The sequence below is a fragment of the Bos indicus genome, chromosome 4, assembly GCF_029378745.1.
Source record: "Bos indicus isolate NIAB-ARS_2022 breed Sahiwal x Tharparkar chromosome 4, NIAB-ARS_B.indTharparkar_mat_pri_1.0, whole genome shotgun sequence".
Lineage (NCBI taxonomy): Eukaryota > Metazoa > Chordata > Mammalia > Artiodactyla > Bovidae > Bos > Bos indicus.
In genome coordinates this window covers 41,656,695-41,678,424 of record NC_091763.1, presented here as the reverse complement: position 1 = coordinate 41,678,424, position 21,730 = coordinate 41,656,695, and positions in this window count along the sequence as shown.

Below are 21,730 nucleotides of genomic sequence, written 5' to 3'. Positions count from 1 at the left end.
ATTTGATAGGCAAAGTAATATATAAGCCACATAATTTTGTGTGCATGCTTAATCACTTCAGTTGTGCCTGACTCTTTGTGACCCTATGGACTATGACCTGTCAGGCTCCCTCTGTCCATGGGATTCTCTAGGCAGGAAACCTGGAGTGTGTTGCCATGCCCTCCTGCAGGGGATCTTCCCAACTCAGTGCTTGAACCCAAGTCTCCTGCGTCTTCTGTGTCACAGGTGGATTCTTTACCGCTGAGCATCTGACGTATTATTAATATAATAGTTACACTCACAAAGGCGATGAACTGTGATAACTATTCAACTACACTGGAAGAGATTGAGAAGGGTATAGGGAAAATGTCTTTTTTAAGCTGGATTTTAATAGACTAGAAAAGTCCGAACGTGAATGAAAGGAGTTTCCAGTATAAGGAACAATACAAACAAAGAGCAAGTAACATGGAGGGATGTATTTATCACTAGCAGATAATATAAACATAAGATCTTATGGAGAATCCTAAACAAACTTTTTGGCCCACCGATAGTACTTTATGGATGAAGTAGAAGGTATTTGGCAGAAAGAAGAAATGGGTAAGGGTTTCCTTGTTTCTTCGGTTGGTAAAGTATCTGCATACAATGTAGGAGACCCTGCTTCTATTCCTGGGTTGGTAAGATCCTCTGGAGAAGGTATAGGCTACCCACTCCAGTATCCTTGCATGGAGAATCCCTATGGACAGAGAAGCCTGGCAGGCTGCAGTCCATGGTGTAGCAGAGTCGGACACCACTGAGGGACTAAGCACAGCACAGCAAAGAAATAGACAAAGGTAAACCATTATGGAGAGTGATAACGTCCAGGGAGTTTTAGGGTTTCAGTTCAGTTCAGTTCAGTTCAGTCGCTCAGTCATGTCCGACTCTTTGCGACCCCATGAATCGCAGCACACCACACCTCCCTGTCCATCACCAACTCCCGGAGTTCACCCAGACTCACGTCCATCGAGTCAGTGATGCCATCCAGCCATCTCATCCTCTGTCGTCCCCTTCTCCTCCTGCCCCCAATCCCTCCCAGCATCAGAGTCGTTTCCAATGAGTCAACTCTTCGCATGAGGTGGCCAAACTACTGGAGTTTCAGCTTTAGCATCATTCCTTCCAAAGAAATCCCAGGGCTTATCTCCTTCAGAATGGACTGGTTGGATCTCCTTGCAGTCCAAGGGATTCTCAAGAGTCTTCTCCAACACCACAGTTCAAAAGCATCAATTCTTCGGCACTCAGCCTTCTTCACAGTCCAACTCTCACATCCATACATGACCACAGGAAAAACCATAGCCTTGACTAGACAGACCTTTGGTGGCAGAGTAATGTCTCTGCTTTTGAATATGCTATCTAGGTTGGTCATAACTTTCCTTCCAAGGAGTAGGCCTCTTTTAATTTCATGGCTGCAGTCACCATCTGTAGTGATTTTGGAGCCCCCCAAAATAAAGTCTGACACTGTTTCCCCTGTTTCCCCATCTATTTCCCATGAAATGATGGGACCGGATGCCGTGATCTTCGTTTTCTGAATGTTGAGCTTTAAGCCAACTTTTTCACTCTCCACTGTCACTTAAGGGTTAAAAGCTCAGGAATCTGATTTTATTTAGTAAGGTAGTGAGAGATATTGACAGGTTGTGTACCTGCTGTCTTGTTTGATAATAAACTACTCATAAATACATTTAATATATCTACATTTTTAGTACTGGTCACAATTTACAGTTATATTTATTTCTTGATTTTTTTTCATATCAATATCTCCCATTATAGATAAGAAACTCTCTGAAGGCAGAAGAAATCTGTTTGCAGGCTTCATTCTGCATTCACACCTAGACTAGCATGCTGCTGCTGCTGCTAAGTCGCTTCAGTCGTGTCTGACTCTGTGCAACCCCATAGATGGCAGCCCACCAGGCTCCGCCATCCCTGGGATTCTCGAGGCAAGAACACTGGAGTGGGTTGCCATTTCCTTCTCCAATGCATGAAAGTGAAAAGTGAAAATGAAGTCGCTCAGTCGTCTCTGACTCTTCACGACCCCATTCACTGCAGCCTACTAGGCCTCTCCGTCCATGGGATTTTCCAGGCAAGAGTACTGGAGTGGGTTGCCATTGCCTTCTCCGCTAGACTAGCATAGTGCCTCCTATATTGTAATCACTAAACAGTTACTTAATGAAAGACTGGAATAATGGCAGAAAAGAAAAATGCATAAAAGTATGGATTGAGTGATGAGTGAATAAACAGGAAGTTAAATGCCCAGATACGCTAAACCAAACCCAAACATAAGAGTTAGCTTTATACAAGGTAAAAATGAGTGTAACCAGTCATTGATCTTGCATGTATAAACCATCTGCTTTAGAAAAATTTCTATCAGCAACTCTTGTTCTTTTTCACCTTTTAAATTTTGGAAAATTGGATTTTCCAAAATATTGGAAGTAGAAATGAAATGAAGGCATCACATGCTTCACTACAAAATTTTAACTGTCAGAAAAGGACAGCAGTATTTGCTGATATATTTAATTGAAGTGAAATATTTGTAGTTGCATCTAGAAGTTTTAGCTATTTCTCTTATTGAAAGGGAAAAAAATGGTCATAGAACTGTGCTGATCAAATTCAGTTTTCCACAGGTTTGCTTACACTCTTGCTTTCCATTTTTGAAAGTACACATGCATTTTCATAATTTTGTAATAGAAATAGAAATGATAATTTTAGGAATTTATTGACAGAAAGATAATCAGTAATGGCTCTCTAAGAGTATAATTTATACATACACAAATATTTTAAATTACTATTAATATATACAGTCATGAAATGAAAGGTCTTCATTTATCAAAAAATGCAACATTACACATTCCAGTGATTTATATACTATGTTTGTGTATAAATGCAATGATGTATATATTTATGTATATGTATTTAGTGATTTACAGATTTGGAATTTTCATCATTCTAATTTCCTTTTGACAAATGCATTCATTTATCTTCACCCAATGATATTATCATTAGGCAAGAGGCCATCACAGTTGCTAGAACACAGGTACTTGCTGAATGAGACAATATTTCAAGAGAAAAAACATCAGAATTACAGAATTACATGGCCTGTGATCAAGGCTATCCCACAAGCATAATTTTTATGCTAATACATAAGTTAATTAATTGCATGAAAAATATTCCATAAGGCAAAAATACAAAATATTCCAAAAAACAAAAGGCCTTCAAAGAGAATGTTCAGAAGAAGTAGATCTAAGCATGTCTATTGCCCTAATAATGTTTGTGTTTTGTGTAGCAGTGAATGACTTCAAAGAATGTGGTTAGACAAAAGAATTCTCAAGAGGCGGTGCCCAGGGCCCTGGTGCTTTTTCATCTCTGCTTAATATGCATGTACTTATTTATGCTTATTTACCTCAAAATCAGTATGTAACCTTTGGTATTACATATCCACTTGATGAATTTAAACTTTATTACAAATAACATGTTCCATTTTTTTCATTTTTGAAAATAATACATTTTAAAAAATTAATTTTCTATATATATATATACACCAATGAAATAATTATAAGACTTTTAAATAGTTTTATTTTATTTGTCTAATTTTAGCTTTCCATCATGCAACTACTTCCCTATGAAGAATTTTGTATCTCAAGACCAAACGTGGGATATATATTATGCTCAATAATTCATACTACTTGTTATTGAAATAAAAATTCTTGATAACACATAATTTCTTGTAACACTTATTTCATTTTTCATTATCTATTTCCCTTTTTAAAATTTAGCTGCCCAAAACTTAATGATTAAAAAAAGACCTATCTCAACACTCATAGGTTGTATGTTAAACAAGTTATTTCAGAAAAGTGTAGGTAGCTATTATGCTTGTAATTAGAGGATTGTTTACTTTTTATCCATAAAATAAAATACATTTTTTGAACATTTTCAAATTTTAGAAAAGTAAAAACAAAACAAAAAAATTCTATTGATGGCTTACAATTATCCTTTTTTCATACAACAATTGGGAAATAGATGATGTTTAATGATAAGAAAGAAATTAGATAAAGATGCAAAATATAGAGTCTAAAGCAGTAAGTTGTTTTCCCCTTTATATCAAGGTGATACATAATTGGGCTTCCCTGGTACCTTAGATGTTTAAAGAATCTGCCTGCAATGCAGGAGACCTGGGTTGAGAAGATCCCCTGGAGGAGGGCACAGCAACCCACTCCAGTATTCTTGCCTGGAGAATCCCCATGGACAGAAGAATTAGTAGAATACATGGTGTGTAGATATTATTGTGAGTGAGAATTCTTGTATCCAGACTGTGGGTAGATGCCCAAGGCTATTCTAGGTAAGAGAGACAGGCAGACACACATGTCAAAATAAATTAAACAAGGCATTGTACTAATTTATTTACTCTACTTTTTAGGTATTTATAACTATGAACAGAATATCTTTAGCTGGATATAGACCTGTGTTGTTATTTTTTTAAACACTCAATTATCCAGCTTAAAAGGTCAAAAACGGTTACATGTTAAGTGACATTTGGCTCCAACAATCATTTTGTTCCACGAATTAATACCGGTATATTTGACAGTTTATTCTTCAGTTCAGTCACTCAGTCGTGTCCGACTCTTTGCGACCCCATAAATCGCAGCACGCCAGGCCTCCCTGTCCATCACCATCTCCCGGAGTTCACTCAGACTCACGTTCATCAAGTCAGTGATGCCATCCAGCCATCTCATCCTCTGTCGTCCCCTTCTCCTCCTGCCCCCTATCCCTCCCAGCATCAGAGTCTTTTCCAATGAGTCAACTCTTCACATGAGGTGGCCAAATATTGGAATTTCAGCTTTAGCATCATTCCTTCCAATGAACACCCAGGACTGATCTCCTTTAGGATGGACTGGTTGGATCTCCTTGTTTATTCTTACGTATTCTAAAATGATTTTAAAGTATGTGTATTGTTACTTCAGCTATGCATTCTAGCTTTTTAGAGTGGAAATTATTAAATATATTAGAAGTCTTTTTAAAAATATCAACTCAGTCTGCATAGATATTTAAGAAAATTAGTTTATTCACAATATTTATTGACCCAAATTGCTATATTGTAAGGAAAATACATTCTCACAGAGAATCAAAGATTCAGCCAACTGAGACATTAGAGATCTCATGGCCTAAATTTCAAACTTTCTGCAAGAGGATTGGCAGTTGGCAATCAGGACTTCAGGTGTAAGGTTGAAAGTTGGTATTTTCGTTATTTGTAAATATTTTTTCCATTATAATTATTTTTTAAGCCTTGATATATTTCAATGGATTTACTGTAGCCATTTATTCAATATTCATTTATTATTTGTTTATTGCTTATTCCAATCTCTGCCCCCTTCCCCACTCCATTTTCATCATTGTTTTTAATTTTCATTTTTTAGAGAACATAAATTTCCATTAAAAATAAAATATAGAAGCTAGTATAATGAGTCTTTACTGAATAGTTAATCTGAATTCATCTAATGAAATTAATCTAAACCAAAGAAACATATAGATTCCTTATTCTTGAGGTATTTATTACACTTATCTATTGAATAATATGAGATTTTTATTGCATTTGTCCTGTTATTCATCTTTTCATCATTTTATTTTATAGACAATTTGACAAAAGCAATGTAAAAAAGGTAGTGAAAATAGATACTATCATTAATATTTTAATAGTGCTATTTCTTTATAATTATTATAAAATACACTATACTTCTAAAAAAAAGTAAAGCTAATACAAGGCAAGAAACCTAGTTATCAAAGTTATTTTGCTCCCAATAATCCTAGTCAAAATACAGGTTGTATGCACTTCTGATAAGTATTAAATTAAAGCAGTTTCCCCTGACACTTCATGTAAGAGAGCTATTCAGTTAGGATGACATACTTCCTATTTAAGAATATATTGTTTAACTGATGTTAGTGTTTACCTGAAACAGGGAATGAATGCAATAACTTTCGTTCAACATTCTGAACTAGAACTCTTTTTCATAAGAGGGACCACTATCAGGAGAAAATGTTGCATATTAATGTTGTAGGAATGTGATTTAATAATTTCACATCTTAATTTGTAGGCAAATATTTTAATTGATTTTTAAAAGCATATGGAGTTTATACTTTTAAGGTATTTAGAATTTTTCATTTATATTCATTAAAATTATATAATTTTAGTGTTATGTTTCCAATATAAAAATAGATGGCATGAATAATTACTTATTTTTGGATGTAATGGAAAAAGGAAGAATTTTGGAGGTCAAATGTCAAGTCAAAATTCAAAGTTAAAAGTTTATAATTTTGATTGTTGTTATAGATATTAATATAATGTAAATTACAATGGCTAACAAATAGTACTACAATTTACAATATATTGCTTCCTTCATTAAATGTTTCACATTATAAACTCTAAAATATAATAAATTATATTATTTATATGAATATTTCTGACTAACACTTTTAAAATAGTGTATGGTTTATATTATATATAATATATACATATATATATACAGTATGGTAACTGAGAACTTCCAGATGCACAAGCTGGATTAAGAAAAGGCAGAAGAACCAGAGACCCAATTGTCAACATCTGTTGCATCATGAGAAAAGAAGAGAATTCCAGAGAAATACCTACTTCTGCTTCATTGACTACACTAAAGCCTTTGACTGTGTAGATCACAAAAAAATGTGGAAAATTCTTAAAAAGATGGAGATACCAGACCACCTGACCTACCTCCTGAAAAACCTATATGCAGGTCAAGAAGCAACAGTTAGAACCAGACATGGAACAACAGACTAGTTCAAAATTGGAAAAAGAGTACGTCAAGGCTGCATATTGTCACCCTGGTTATTTAACTTATATGCAGAGTACATCATACGAAATGCCAGACTGGATGAAGCACAAGCTGGAATCAAGATTGCCGGGAGAGATATCAATAGACGCAATATGCAGATAATACCACCCTTATGGTAGAAAGCAAAGAAGAACTAAAGAGCCTCTTGATGAATGTGAAAGAGGAGAGTGAAAGTCTTGTTTAAAACTCAACCTTCAAAAAACTAAGACCATTGCATCTGGTCCCATCATTTCATGGCAAATAGATGGGTAAATAATGGAAACAGTGACAAACAATTTTCTTGGGCTCCAAAATCACTGTGGATGATGACTGCAGCCACCAAATTAAAAGACTTGCTGAATGTGGAAGAAACCCCATGGACTGTAGCCCACCAGGCTCCTCTGTCCATAGGATTCTCCAGGCAAGAATACTGGAGTAGGTTGCCATGCACTCTGGGTCTTTCCTTGGAAGAAAAATTGTGACAAACCTATACTGTGTATTAAATGGATACAGTGTTTTTCAGGTTATGCAGTATTTTGCTGGGAGCATTTATGCCAAAGCACAGGTTATTTTTTAAGTATTAAAGTAACAGAAACCACTATGGACCATTTTTGTTCCAATGTTCCATGGAACATTCTGGAGTATATTTTGAACAAAATATACTCACTTTAAGTCTATAAACTCTAATTCAATTGTTAATTTTTAGATAATTTACTTGAAGCTTAGCACTGCAACTTAAAATCCCTATTTTTTTAGCCCAAAGTAGTAAGCTTATTGAGAGTCAGAATTTAAGTGTAGTTATGAAGATCTAAGCACTTAAAGTAGAGTAAGCTTTCCAAATCCAGAGTAAGAGAAATCTAGAATTTAACTCTGTTCTGTCAGTCAAAGACTGGTCATTACATCTATTTAAAGGTGACCTAGACAGTTCTGTTTTTATCCTTTTAAAAAAAAACTTTAATACTATAAATGCATTTGAATGTGTGTCTATGGCATAGCTAGGTAAATATCCATAAGGGAGCAAGCCACTTAGTAAATTCATTAATCCTCAATGTACAAATAAAAAATTATTACTGTTTACCATTTGAGTACAAGAAACTCTTTTTATTTATATTTTAGTCATTTTATAAAAATTTATTGAACATGTTTAGACTCCAATTGAGAATAAGCCTTTTCCACCTTAAAGTTTAAAAATTATTTTGTCAATTTTATTCAGTAGGCCCAAAGAGATAGGCTTATTTGCTTTATTCACTAGTATATTTCAAGTGCCAGCATAATTCTTGTCATTCAATATCTATTTGTTTAGTTTATGTATATGTATTAATACACTTTAGGCTAGGTAGATGTATTATTAAAAAAAGGAAGATGTAGTACACTATTCTGATAGAATTTTGAATTCCAGATTTATTTGTTAGCATTTATAAGTAATCAGATATCTTGTTTTTTTTTAAGTAATTTTAAGTAATCAGAACAATATCCTGTTTTTAAAAAAAAAAAAAACATTTGGCAAAATTAGATATAAAAGGAGATACTATGTATTTTCAATGTTCGCTTAGAGTCATTAGGTAAACATAGAGTTTCAGACATCACTTTGATCTCATATATTAATTTTCAGTACTTAGAACTATGGCATTTTTATCTTGTTATATAGGTCATAGTAACCTAAAAACACCAACTTATTCAATATTTTTTTACTTGATGAAAAATAGCTTTACCATGTTGTGTTGATTTCTTCCATACAACAATGAGAATCAGTCATAATTAAATACATATCTTCTCCCTGTTGAGCTTCCCTCACCACGCCCATCCCACTGCTCTAGGTCATTACAGGGTGCCAGACCAGGCTCTCTGTGTTATATAGCAACTTCCTACCAGCTATTTCACATATGATAGTGTATATTTGTCAATGATACTTTCTCAATTTGTCATAGCCTCTCCTTCCCCGACGTGTCCACAAGTCCATTTTCTACATCTCAATTCATCTAGGTCTCCATTCCTTCCCTGAGATAGGTTCATCAGAACCAGTTCTCTATATTCCATATATATGAACAATATATGATATTTGTTTTTCTCTTTCTGACTTACTTCACTCTGTAAGAGGCTCTGGGTCCGTCTACCTCACTCCAACTGACCCGAATCCGTTCCTTTTTATGGCTAATAATATTCCACTGTATGAATGTACCACATCTTCTTTATCCATTCATCTGTCCATGGACATTTAGGTTGCTTCTATGTCCTGGCTGTTGTAAATAGTGCTGCAGTGAACATTGGAGTACATGTATCTTTTAGAATTGTGATTTTCTCAGAGTATATGCCCATTGGTAGAATTGCTGAGTCATATGGTAGATTTCCTGGAGAAGAAAATGGCAACCCACTCCAGTATTTTTGCCTGGAAAATTCCATGGACAGAGGAGCTTGGCAGGCTACAGTCCATGGGGTTGCAAAGAGTAGGCCACGACTGAGGACATCAGCACGTCAGCAGATGGTAGATTTATTTCTAGTTTTTAAAGGAATCTCAGTACTCTTTTCCATAATAGCCCTATCAGTTCACCCTCCCTCCGACAGTGCAGGAGGGTTCCCTTTTCTCCATAATGTTCTCCAGTATTTGTTGTTTGTAGATTTTGGATAATGGCCATTCTGAGAGGTGATATCTCACTATAGATTTGACTTGTATTTCTCTAATAATGAGCTATGTTGAGCATCTTTTTTTATATGTCTTCTTTGTAGAAATGTCTATATAGGTGGTTTTCTGCTTATTTTCTGATTGGATTGTTTGCTTTTCTGATATGGAGTTATATGAGCTGCTTATATATTTTGGAGATTAACCTTTTGTCAGTTGCTTCATTTGCAATTATTTTCTCTCATTCTAAGGATTATCTTTTCATCTTGTTTATAGTTTCATTTGCTGTGCAAATGCTTTTAAGTTTTATTAGGTACCATTTATTTTTGTTTTTATTTCCATTAATGTAGGTGGTGGGCCGAAGAGAATCTTGCTGTGAATTACGTCAAAAAATGCACTGCCTAAAAACAACAACAATTTAAGGTAACTGGAAAGTTCCACCATAACTCTCACAGAGAGAACCATACATCTTTAGTTTTAAGGCTATTTTTTCCCTTTAATTCTGAAAGCCCAGATCTCTTGGACAAACTCTTTGTGAAACTTCACTATGTGGCCAGCAATTACTTTATATTTAATTTATACTTTTCTTCTTAATAAGAAAATCCATGAATGTTAATAGCCAACATATTGCATCTGCTGTTTGGCCTTTATAAAGTTCATCAGAAGCACTTATATTTTATGTATCAATTGGGACCATACCACATTAGCACTGAATTACAAGTATTATTTATCAAAGATAACACCTGTTGCAGCAAGAATATCACATGAGGTCACTTTATATTCTGTTACAAATGTATTTGTTTTATAAAGTTTTTACTAGGATTTTTATTAGTTTTACCATTAGTATTCAGTGGGATATGAATCTACATGTTCATTATTATTAAAGGGATTTAAGCATATATGTTTGTATGTGTGTGTGGTTCTGCATGCGTATTCAAGTTTTTCCTGACTTTGGATATGCGTACTTAGTGTATCGACCCATATATTCTGCAAGTTTTATAGCACAGCAATTTTGAATGCAGGTGCTATGAGACTGGCTAACATGAACCATTTTGGGAGTTATGTCAGAATGAATATTTACTGAATATTATTATATGGGTAGGAGGACTTTGAGGTTTTTTTGTAAGGTTTTTTCGGTTTTTTTTTTTACTCGTAATACATGAATAAGATTGTACTTATGTATTAACGTTAGATACATCCTCTAATTTTGCTTTACAGAGATAAAGTTGCAGATGTTTAACATCTTCGGGGTAAAAAATTTAAACGAATTAAAGAATCAAAGGGAATGTCTTTAATAAAGTTTCCGTGGTTGATGGAGTGTGAGAATACCTCTCCTAGAGAAATGGTGCTACAGTGTATGCAACTCAGAGGCATTGTAGTCTGTTGACTGGGAGCCCCAACCCAGAAAAAAACTATTACCCTTTTAGTGTACCTACTCTGTAACATTTCCTCTCTAAATTGGGTTGTATTGACTGTCAATAACTGTCAAGAATCTATGATTTTGCCCTCTTTGCAAACTAAAAAGATAAATTTTACCTTTTCATGGATTCTGGTACAAGGCAGCAGTGCATGTGTGCAAGCTAAGCCACTTCAGCCACGTCTGACTCTTTGCAACCCCATGGGCTGTAGCCCACCAGGCTTCTCTGTCCATAGGATTCTCCAGGCAAGAATACTGGAGTAGGTTGCCATGCACTCTGGGTCAAAATAAAAGAAATGTACTATTCTCTACATAGCAAGAAACAAAAATTTTATTTTCATACCAATTTTCCTTGGCCTGTGATCCAAGGTGCTAACTGAGTCAACTTGAGCAACCCCCAAAGGAGACAGCACCTATGTACACAACTGTATATGCATGTGTGCTAGGTCACTTCAGTTCAGTTCAGTTCAGTCGCTCAGTCATGTCTGACTCTTTGTGACCCCATGGACCAAAGCACGACAGGCCTCCCTGTCCATCACCAGCCCCCGGAGTTTACCTAAACTCATGTCCATTGAGTCAGTGATGACATCCAGCCATCTCATCCTCTGTCGTCCCCTTCTCCTCCTGCCTTCAATCTTTCCCAGCATCAGGGTCTTTTCAAATGAGTCATCTCTTCCCATCAGGTGGCCAAATCATTGGAGTTTCAGCTTCAACATCAGTCTTTCCAATGAATACTCAGTACTGATCTCCTTTAGGATTGACTGGTTGAATCTCCTTGCAGTCCAAGGGACTCTCAAAAGTCTTCTCCAACACCACAGTTCAAAAGCATCAGTTCATCGGTGCTCAGCTTTCTGTATAGTCCAACTCTCACATCCATACATGACTACTGGAAAAACCATAGCTTTGACTAGACAGACCTGTGGTTGTAAAGTAATGTCTCTGCTTTTATAATATGCTGTCTAGGTTGGTCATAACTTTCCTTCCAAGGAGTAAGCGTCTTTTAATTATGGCTAAAGTCACCATCTGCAGTAATTTTGGAGCCCAAGAAAATAAAGACTGTCACTGTTTCCACTGTTTTCCCATCTGTTTGCCATGAAGTGATGGGACTAGATGCCATGATCTTAGTTTTCTGAATGTTGAGCTTTAAGCCAACTTTCATCAAGAGGCTCTTCAGTTCTTCTTCACTTTCTACCATAAGGGTGGTGTTATCTGCATATCTGAGGTTATTGCTATTTCTCCTGGTAATCTTGATTCCAGCTTCTGCTTCTTCCGGCCCAAACCCAGTTTCTCATGATGTACTCTGCATATAAGTTAAATAAGCAGGGTAACAATATACAGCCTTGAGGTACTCGTTTCCCAATTTGGAACCAGCCTGTTGTTCCATGTCCAGTTCGAACCATTGCTTCCTGACCCGCATACAGAGTTTTCAGGTGGCAGGTCAGGTGGTCTGGTATTCCCATCTCTTTCAGAATTTCCCACCGTTTGTTGTGATCCACACAGTCAAAGGCTTTGGCATAGTCAATAAAGCAGAAACAGATGTTTTTCTGGAACTCTCTTGCTTTTTCAATGATCTAGTGGATGTTAGCAATTTGATCTCTGCTTCCTCTGCCTTTTCTAAATGCAGCTTGAACACCTGGAAGTTCACGGTTCACATATTGCTGAAGCCTGGCTTGGAGAATTTTGAGCGTTACTTTACTAGCGTGTGAGATGAGTGTAATTGTGCAGTAGTTTGAGCATTCTTTGGCATTGTCTTTTTTGGGATTGGAATGAAAACTGACCTTATCCAGTCCTGTGGCCACTGCTGAGTTTTCCAAATTGGCTGGCATATTGAGTGCAGCATTTTCACAGCATCATCTTTTAGGATTTGAAATATCTCAACTGGAATTCCATCACCTCCACTAACTTTGCTTGTAGTGATGCTTTCTAAGGCCCACTTGACTTCACATTCTAGAATGTCTGGCTCTAGCTGAATGATCACACCATTGTGATTATCTGGGTCATGAAGATCTTTTTTGTACAGTTCTTCTGTGTATTCTTGCCACCTCCTCTTAATATCTTCTGCTTCTGTTGCTGCTGCTGTCACTTCAGTCATGTCTGACTCTGTGCGACCTCATAGAAGGCAGCCCACCAGGCTCCACTGTCTCTGGGATTCTCCAGGCAAGAACACTAGAGTGGGCTGCCATTTCCTTCTCCACTGCTTCTGTTAGGTCCATACCATTTCTGTCCTTTATTGAGCCCATCTTTGCATGAAATGTTCCCTTGGTATCTCTAATTTTCTTGAAGAGATCTCTAGTCTTTCCCATTTCGTTGTTTTCCTCTATTTCCTTGCACTGATCACTGAGGAAGGCTGTCTTATCTCTCCTTGCTATTCTTTGGAACTCTGCATTCAAATGGGTATATCTTTCCTTTTCTCCTTTGCTTTTCACTTCTTTTATTTTCACAGCTATTTGTTAAGTCTTCCTCAGACAGCCATTTTGCCTTTTTGCATTTTTTTTTCTTGGGGATAGTCTTGATTCCTGTCTCCTGTACAATGTCATGAACCTCCATCCATAGTTCATCAGGCACTCTGTCTATCAGATCTAGTCCCTTAAATCTATTTCTCACTTCTACTGTATAACCATAAGGATTTTGATTTAGGTCATACCTGAATGATCTAGTGGTTTTCCCTACTTTCTTCAATTTAAGTCTGAATTTGCTAATAAGGATTTCATGATCTGAGCCACATTCAGCTCCTCATCTTGTTTTTGCTGACTGTATAGAGCTTTTCCATCTTTGGCTGCAAAGAATATAATCAATCTGATTTCGGTGTTGGCCATCTGGTGATGTCCATGTGTAGAGTCTTCTCTTGTGTTGTTGCTTCAGTTGTGTCCAATTCTTTGTGACGCTATGGTCTGCACATTTCCAAGCTCCTCTGTCCTTGGGATTCTCCAGGCAAGAATACTGAACTGGGTTACCATGACCTCCTGCAGGGTATCTTCCCCAGTCAGGGACCAAATTCATGTCTCTTATGTCTCCTGCATTGACAGGTGGGCTCTTTACCACTAGCACCATGTAGGAAGCCTACAACTGTTTATATGTGTACACAAAGGAGTTTTGGATACACAAAGCATATATACAACAGTGGACATACTATGTGTCCATACAGGAATTTCGGGTACACGATGCATATACAAAACAAGACTGTCCCTCAGGTGGAGACACAGGCCCCTCACAGGGGACAGCATCCTCCTTGGGTATGTACTTGAGAAAGTTGCTTAATTTCTCTTTGTCTCAGCTATTTTCATCCACAAAGTGTAGATATTTTTTAAAGTATTTGTGAGACATTTTCTGTTTCCATTTTATCAAAAAATTTTTTTTAAATTTCAATCCTTAGTAAAGAATACCTGAAAAATAAAATTATATATATATATTTAAGATGTTCAACGTGATGCTTTAATATATGTACGCATTGTAAAGTGATAATCACAATCAAGGTAATTACAATATCCATCACCTTACATATTTACCTTTTAGATGTTGTTGTTTTGGTGGTGACAACACTTAAGATGAACTCTGCTAGCAAATTTCAAGTATATAATTCAAGATTATTAACTCTAGTTACCCTGCTACCATTAGCTCTCAAGAACTTACTCATCCTGCATAACTGAAACTCTGTATCCCTTGACCAACATCTCCCCCATTTCCTTCACTCCCTAGCCTACATGTGGAATCAAAGAAATTAAACTCATGGAAGCAGTAAGTAGAATGGTGGTTGTAAGGCAATACTTAACCTAAGTATGCTTTAAGCATATTTCTTCCCAACCCTACTTCTCAGTGAGGCACCTCTGCCACCCCAGTATTTTGCCACCTAGTAGGACTCTTGTGCAAGGTCTTCCCAGGTGGCACTGGTGGTAAAGAACCCACCTGCCAATGCAGGAGATGTAAGAGAGCCAGGTTCAATCCCTGGGTTAGAAAGATCCCCTGGAGGAGGGCCCGGTAACCCACTCCAATAGTCTTGCCTGGAGAAGCCCTTGAACAGAGGAGCCTGGAGGGCTATAGTCCATAGGGTCACAAAGAGTCAGACACTACCGAAGTAACAGCACACACAAACCCATGCACTCTTGTGTGAAGCGCCCCTATAGCTCTTACTAAACTGTATTGTAAAGGTGTGCTTCCTACCCTCTAGCCTCTATAAGCAAACCAACAAATAAAATAACTTTAAAACTTCAAGGGTAAGGTCATTGTTTAATTTCTCTTCATAACTTTAATACCCAGTTCCCAACACTTAAGAAGCGCTGACCCACACTTTGCATTAAATATTTGCTTAGTAAATCAAATAATACTAAGTTTTGCTAATTTGTGGTAGATGCAGCTTTGATATTTAGGATCTCGTAGAACATCAGTGAAGAGCTCATTGGCTTGGTCAGTGCGGCATTACAACTGAATCAGGAACATATTTTAAAAGGAAATGAGCTTCCCATGGTAAACCAGGCATGACATGACTTGTAAACTCCCTGGAATATAATTGTAGTGTTTAGTGTAATCTCCTTTTTGCATTTAGTGGCATCATTGTGTAATGTGGCCTGGAATAATTTAATTTTAGAATATCTAAAGTATGCTTACAGGGAAAATTTTGGAAGAATTGACATTGCCAACTAAGCTTTTCTCCTGAAATCTAAATCATTACAGGGAAACATTTATTTTTGTTTCCAGAAAGTAAAAGTAGTCAGGATGGAAAATCAGCCATAATTAATGAACTGAACAGAATAAAAAGATTTTACAATCTTCCTTTATTTAAAGAAAAACTATACTAGGAGAAATATTTGTATAAATGACATGTTTAATGAATAAGGTTTTAAATGTCTCATTTGCATGTAAAGAAGTATCTTTACTTGCAGTGATTATTTCCAATTGGAATAAGATGTAGAACTAGAATTGTTCTTCCCCTGAAATGATGCCAATGTACATTGGTATCAAATAAATCGTATTTTTCTCATTGAATCAAAATGATAAACGTATTTTGACATTATTATGCAACCTTTGTTGGAGGAGGAAATGGCAACCCACCCCAGTATTCTTGCCTAGAGAATCCTGTGGACAGTGGAGCCTGGTGGGCTGCTGTCCATAGGGTCGCACAGAGTCAGACACGACTGAAGTAACTTAGCATGCATGCATGCATTGGAGAAGAAAATGGCAACCCACTCCAGTATTCTTGCCTGGAGAATCCCAGGGACAGAGGAGCCTGGTAGGCTGCCGTCTATGGGGTCACGCAGAGTCGGACACGATTAAAGTGACTTAGCAGCAGCAGCAGCAGCAGCAGCTTGAAACCTTTGTTAGCTTTATGTTCAGACATTGATCCATCTACCATTTCAGTTCAGTTCAGTTCAATTCAGTCACTCAGTCCCGTCCGACTCTTTGCAACCCCACGAATCACAGCGCCAGGCCTCCCTATCCATCACCAACTCCTGGAGTCTACTCAAACTCATATCCATGGAGTTGGTGATGCAATCCAGCCATCTTATCCTCTGTCGTCCCCTTCTCATCCTGCCCCCAATCCCTCCCAGCATCAGGGTCTTTTCCAATGAGTCAACTCTTCGCATGAGGTGGCCACAGTATGGGAGTTTCAGCTTCAGCATCAGTCCTTCCAATGAACACCCAGGATTGATCTCCTTTAGAATGGACTGGTTGGATCTCCTTGCAGTCCAAGGGACTCTCAAGAGTCTTCTCCAACACCACAGTTCAAAAGCATCTATGACCTAAATCAAACCATTTCAGTAGATTAGAAATAAAAACCAGATTTTGACTTACACATTAATTTCATGTCAGCAATTATTTTAATCGAGAATAAATATATTTAATTAACTAAAAGGCAGAGCCTCTTTTTTTTTCTTCTTTTTTCTTTTCTTTTTTTTTCTTCTTTTTTTTCTTTTCTTTTTTTTTCTTTCTTTTTTTTTAAATTTTATTTTATTTTTAAACGTTACATAATTGTATTAGTTTTGCCAAATATCAAAATGAATCCACCACAGGTAAAGAAGGAAAATAATGATAATAACTAATACCTATATATTTATATAAATACAAAGCTCCTCCACGTCACGTTACATGTCAGAGCTGGATTCAGCCTCGTCTCCTTATCTAAAATCCTCAGTTCAGTCGCTCAGTCATGTCCGACTCTCTGCGACCCCATGAATTGCAGCACGCCAGTCCTCCCTGTTCATCACCAACTCCCAGAGTTCACTCATACTCATGTCCATTGAGTCAGTGATGCCATCCAGCCATCTCATCCTCTGTCATCCCCTTCTCCTCTTGCCCCCAATCCCTCCCAGCATCAGAGTCTTTTCCAATGAGTCAACACTTCGCATGAGGTGGCCAAAGTACTGGAGTTTCAGCTTCAGCATCATTCCTTCCAAAGAAACCCCAAGGCTTATCTCCTTCAGAATGGACTGGTTGGATCTCCTTGCAGTCCAAGGGACTGTCAAGAGTCTACTCCAACACCACAGTTCAAAAGCATCAATTCTTCGGTGCTCAGCTTTCTTCACAGTCCAACTCTTACATCCCTACATGACCACTGGAAAAACCATAGCTTTGACTAGACGAACCTTTGTTGGCAAAGTAATGTCTCTGCTTTTGAATATGCTGTCTAGGTTGGTCATAACTTTCCTTCCAAGGAATAAGTGTCTTTTAATTTCCTGGCTGCAGTCACCATCTGCAGTGATTTTGGAGCCCCAAAAAATAAAGTCTGACACTGTTTCCACTGTTTCCCCATCTATTTCCCATGAAGTGATGGGACCAGATGCCATGATCTTCGTTTTCTGAATGTTGAGCTTTAAGCCAACTTTTTCGCTCTCCTCTTTCACCTTCATCAAGAGGCTTTTTAGTTCCTCTTCACTTTCTGCCATAAGGGTGGTGTCATCTGCATATCTGAGGTTATTTATATTTCTCCCGGCAATCTTGATTCCAGCCTGTGCTTCTTCCAGCCCAGCATTTCTCATGATGTACTCTGCACACAAGTTAAATAAGCAGGGTGACAGTATACAGCCTTGACATACTCCTTTTCCTTTTTAGAACCAGTCTGTTGTTCCATGTCCAGTTCTAACTGTTGCTTCCTGACCTGCATACAAATTTCTCAAGAGGCAGGTCAGATGGTCTGGTATTCCCATTTCTTTCAAAATTTTCCACAGTTTATTGTGATCCACACAGTCAAAGGCTTTGTCATAGTCAATAAAGCAGAAATAGATGTTTTTCTAGAACTCTCTTGCTTTTTCAATAATCCAGCGGATGTTGGCTATTTGGTCTCTGGTTCCTCTGCCTTTTCTAAAACCAGCTTGAACATCTGGAAGTTCACGGTTAATCCCTTCTAAATGCTCCCTAAACTCTACAATGTTACTTTTACTAATAAACCTAGCTCTTTGTGGCCCTACATCTCTTTTTTTGCCTTGTTTCTGCTTCCCTCCAAAGCATCATTATTGATATAGAAGCAAATATTGTGATATTCAGCCAACTCTGTGAAAAAGCTGGCTTCAAATATTACCCAATCTCTGCTCCATTCTTTCACTTTTTGCTCTTGGCAATGCAATAATGAGTCTAATGGACAATCAATGAACCACCGTTAAAGAGCTAACACTTTGTAGAAAGTTATTCAGAGCAATCAATCATGCTGCTGTTAAGATTTTTAGTAGTAGTATAGTAGGCTTTTTGGTCACCACAAGCAATTATTAAATATTCCTATTCAGAATCATTTGTCAGTGAATCCCCCTTGAAGTTTTAGGATTTTGCCATTCTCACTCTTAGTCATCATTATCAGAGAGTACTTTGTCATCTACATTTTGCATTTTTCAATAGGCTGAGGTAATTCATTGACAATGTTTCATCGAACTACAATATTCTTCTGTGTAGCCAAAAAATGGAAATAAAGACTACTAGCTATTGAGGACAGGGGAAAACATGCTGCTCAGACTCACAGCATCATTGACAACATTGCAACAAAATCTGAAATTTCTGATTCCTGGCATATCCTGGTGGTGCCAATTTGACTATTTAAAAAAGAATTAATCTGGTAATAATTTTTAAATGTTGAAGGAAAGACAGACTGGACTATGCTTCTACAATATTTCTTTCTAAATTTTTCTCACCTAAAAAATAAAGTAAAACCAAACAAAACCCAGAGAAGTCAAAAAAGAAAATGCTATTCCCTGATTAATATTTTTTGAAATTAATTTTTAGGTAATCAAATAATTCAATACAAAAGAATTTGCACATTTTTGACATTAGAACAACCCTCTCTCTGTGGATTTCATTTATATCTGAAACTCACGTCCCTGGTATTCTGCAAAGATTAAATGGCAGCAAGTATTAGTGTGTCTAGACTTTATTGCAACATGCAAACTGTTTTACCCAGTTTTAGGACAAATAAATGGCTAAGAGGATGAGACAGTGTATAAAGGAATGGGTTCCAGACATCAGATACCTATGGTTATAAGGAGAGGAGCAGATGGTGTCCTTCAGGATTCCTCACAAAATAAGGAACATGCTATTTTATGTGGATCACAAAAACATGCTCTTAAAATCCTCAAAAAGCCTAATACTCTTGCTTGCGGCTCTTCTATCATCAGTGTGTAAAACAATTAGGCCTCCTTAATTAGGGGAAGGTGAGTCCTTAGCCTGTGTTTGTACATTCTGACAAAATCCTGAATGAGTTTATAAGTTAGATTTGGATATTAAAGTCGATTAACATATAATAAAGCTCCCCAAACCAAAAATAGTCATCAGCATTTCCTTCTTGCCTCCAGGACTCTTTGGCCTTCCTCTCCTGCTTTTCCTTAATGCTCTGTTGCTGCTCCATCTGCTCCATCTGTTTATGTCCACTTAACACTGCAATGCTTGTTGGTTTAAGAAAAAACATGCCAAACTAAAGGCTTCCAATAAGTGATTTTTCTGCTTAACACATAAGGTAATTTGTAGAGCCATCAAAATTCAAATTTTTTTTAACTCTTATTCATATGTGTGTGTGTACATGTGTGTACATATGCTATTGGGGAATGCAATCCAGCAAGAGAAATTGTATGGTTTTTCAAAGAGTCAATGATGCTGCTTGAAAAATTGTTAAGAAAACATTCACAAAAGGACTGGAAGACAAGTTAACTACTTAATAAGTAACTTCTTTTTAGATGCACTTTAATTGTGCTCACTTTGCTCACAGAGGTAAATGGGCTACTGTGAAAAGACATTGATCTCAATTGCTATTTGGGTAGAAAAATGTTATTCATTACACTGCCTGTATTGATTTTCCAAAATAATATGTGAGAGATATTTTTTCAGACTACTTAATTGTCTTGTTTTCAATTTAGGGAAGAATACAGAAAAGATGCATTTCTAAAACTGAAGAAATAAATCTTATTATTACTAAGAGTAGAAATTTTGTGTAATGGAAAGAATATTGACCTAGTAATCACGACTCTCTGAGCTCTAATCCTTACTCTGTCATCACCAAACTTACTTTCCTTCCGGCAAATATAAGTTCTCTGGGTGTCACTTTTCTCAACTGTAAAATGAGGGCTTTGGACTTAATCTCTAAAGTGCTATCAAATTCTAAAATTATTTTTATCTGCCTTAATGCTATTAAGTGTGTTCCTCAAGTATGCTTTCATTACTTTCCTCAAGACTAGCTTCTTTCTTTAATTTCCCAAAGATAGTGTATAGACTTTAAAATGACAGAGGGGCAAAGGAAGGTGACCTGTGTTGTTGTTGTCTAGTTCCTAAGTCGTGTCCAACTCTTTGCTACTCCGTGGGCCATAGCCCACCAGGCTCCCGTGTCCATGGGATTTCCCAGACAAGGAATACTGGAATGGGTTGTCATTTCCTCCCCCAGGGGATCCTCCTGACCCAGAATTGAACTGTGTCTCTTGCATTAGCAGGCGGGTTCTTTACCACTGAGTCACCAGGGAAGCCCTGAGGTAACCTTGGCAGTGGTTATCAGGTATGCAGGGGAAGCTGAGTGGCTTTGCTCAGCCCATTCCAAAGAGGGCTCTCCCTCCACACAGCAGCCTGGGAAAGTTTGCGGTCCCTCCAAGCCTCCTCCTTACTCCTTGGGGCTCATCACCAGTTCTGTGCCTGTGCTATTGTGTTGGAGGGAAGGACTGCTGGTTCTGGCTTTTACTTGTTTTAGGTAAATGCAGTTTAGAATTCAGAATCTCCATTATGAATTACAAATTCTAATTTTATTAAATTCTCAGCCTTCATGCCATTAAAAATTTAAGTTGATACCCACTGGCCACTCCTGAACTGATTTCAAGTTATGTTCTCCATATGTAATTTTATAAATTAAAGATAATATTATATATAAAATATTAAAGACGTTCTTTAAGTAAAAAAAAATTAAATATTTTGAAAATCCATATTTTAACCAAGTGAAGCAAGAGATAATTTAGTGAATGTATAAGCAATGAGCAGAGTCCTCTGTCAGTCCAATATGTATTTTAATAGTAGACTCAGAGAATTTTAGAAATGACAGGTATATGTACAAAGAATTAGAAAAAGTGAAAGACTTCTTCTGTCTATGCTCTTGCAGTTCTATTACAGTAAAATTTACATACAGTAAATTGTTATAGAGTACAGTTTTACTTTTTGACATATATATACACTGTGAATGCCTCACCAAATCAAGATAATATTTTCACTCCCAAAAGCTTCTCTGTGGTTCTTTAAAACTCTTTCCTACCCTCCTTCATCCCAGTCAAGGATTCACTTACTTTCTGTTTCTGTATATTACTTTGCTTTTTCTATAATTTTATACAAATGTAAAGATATAGTTTATATCTTTTTTTGGTCTGACTTCACTCATCCAGCATTTTATTTTGAGATTTATCCACATTG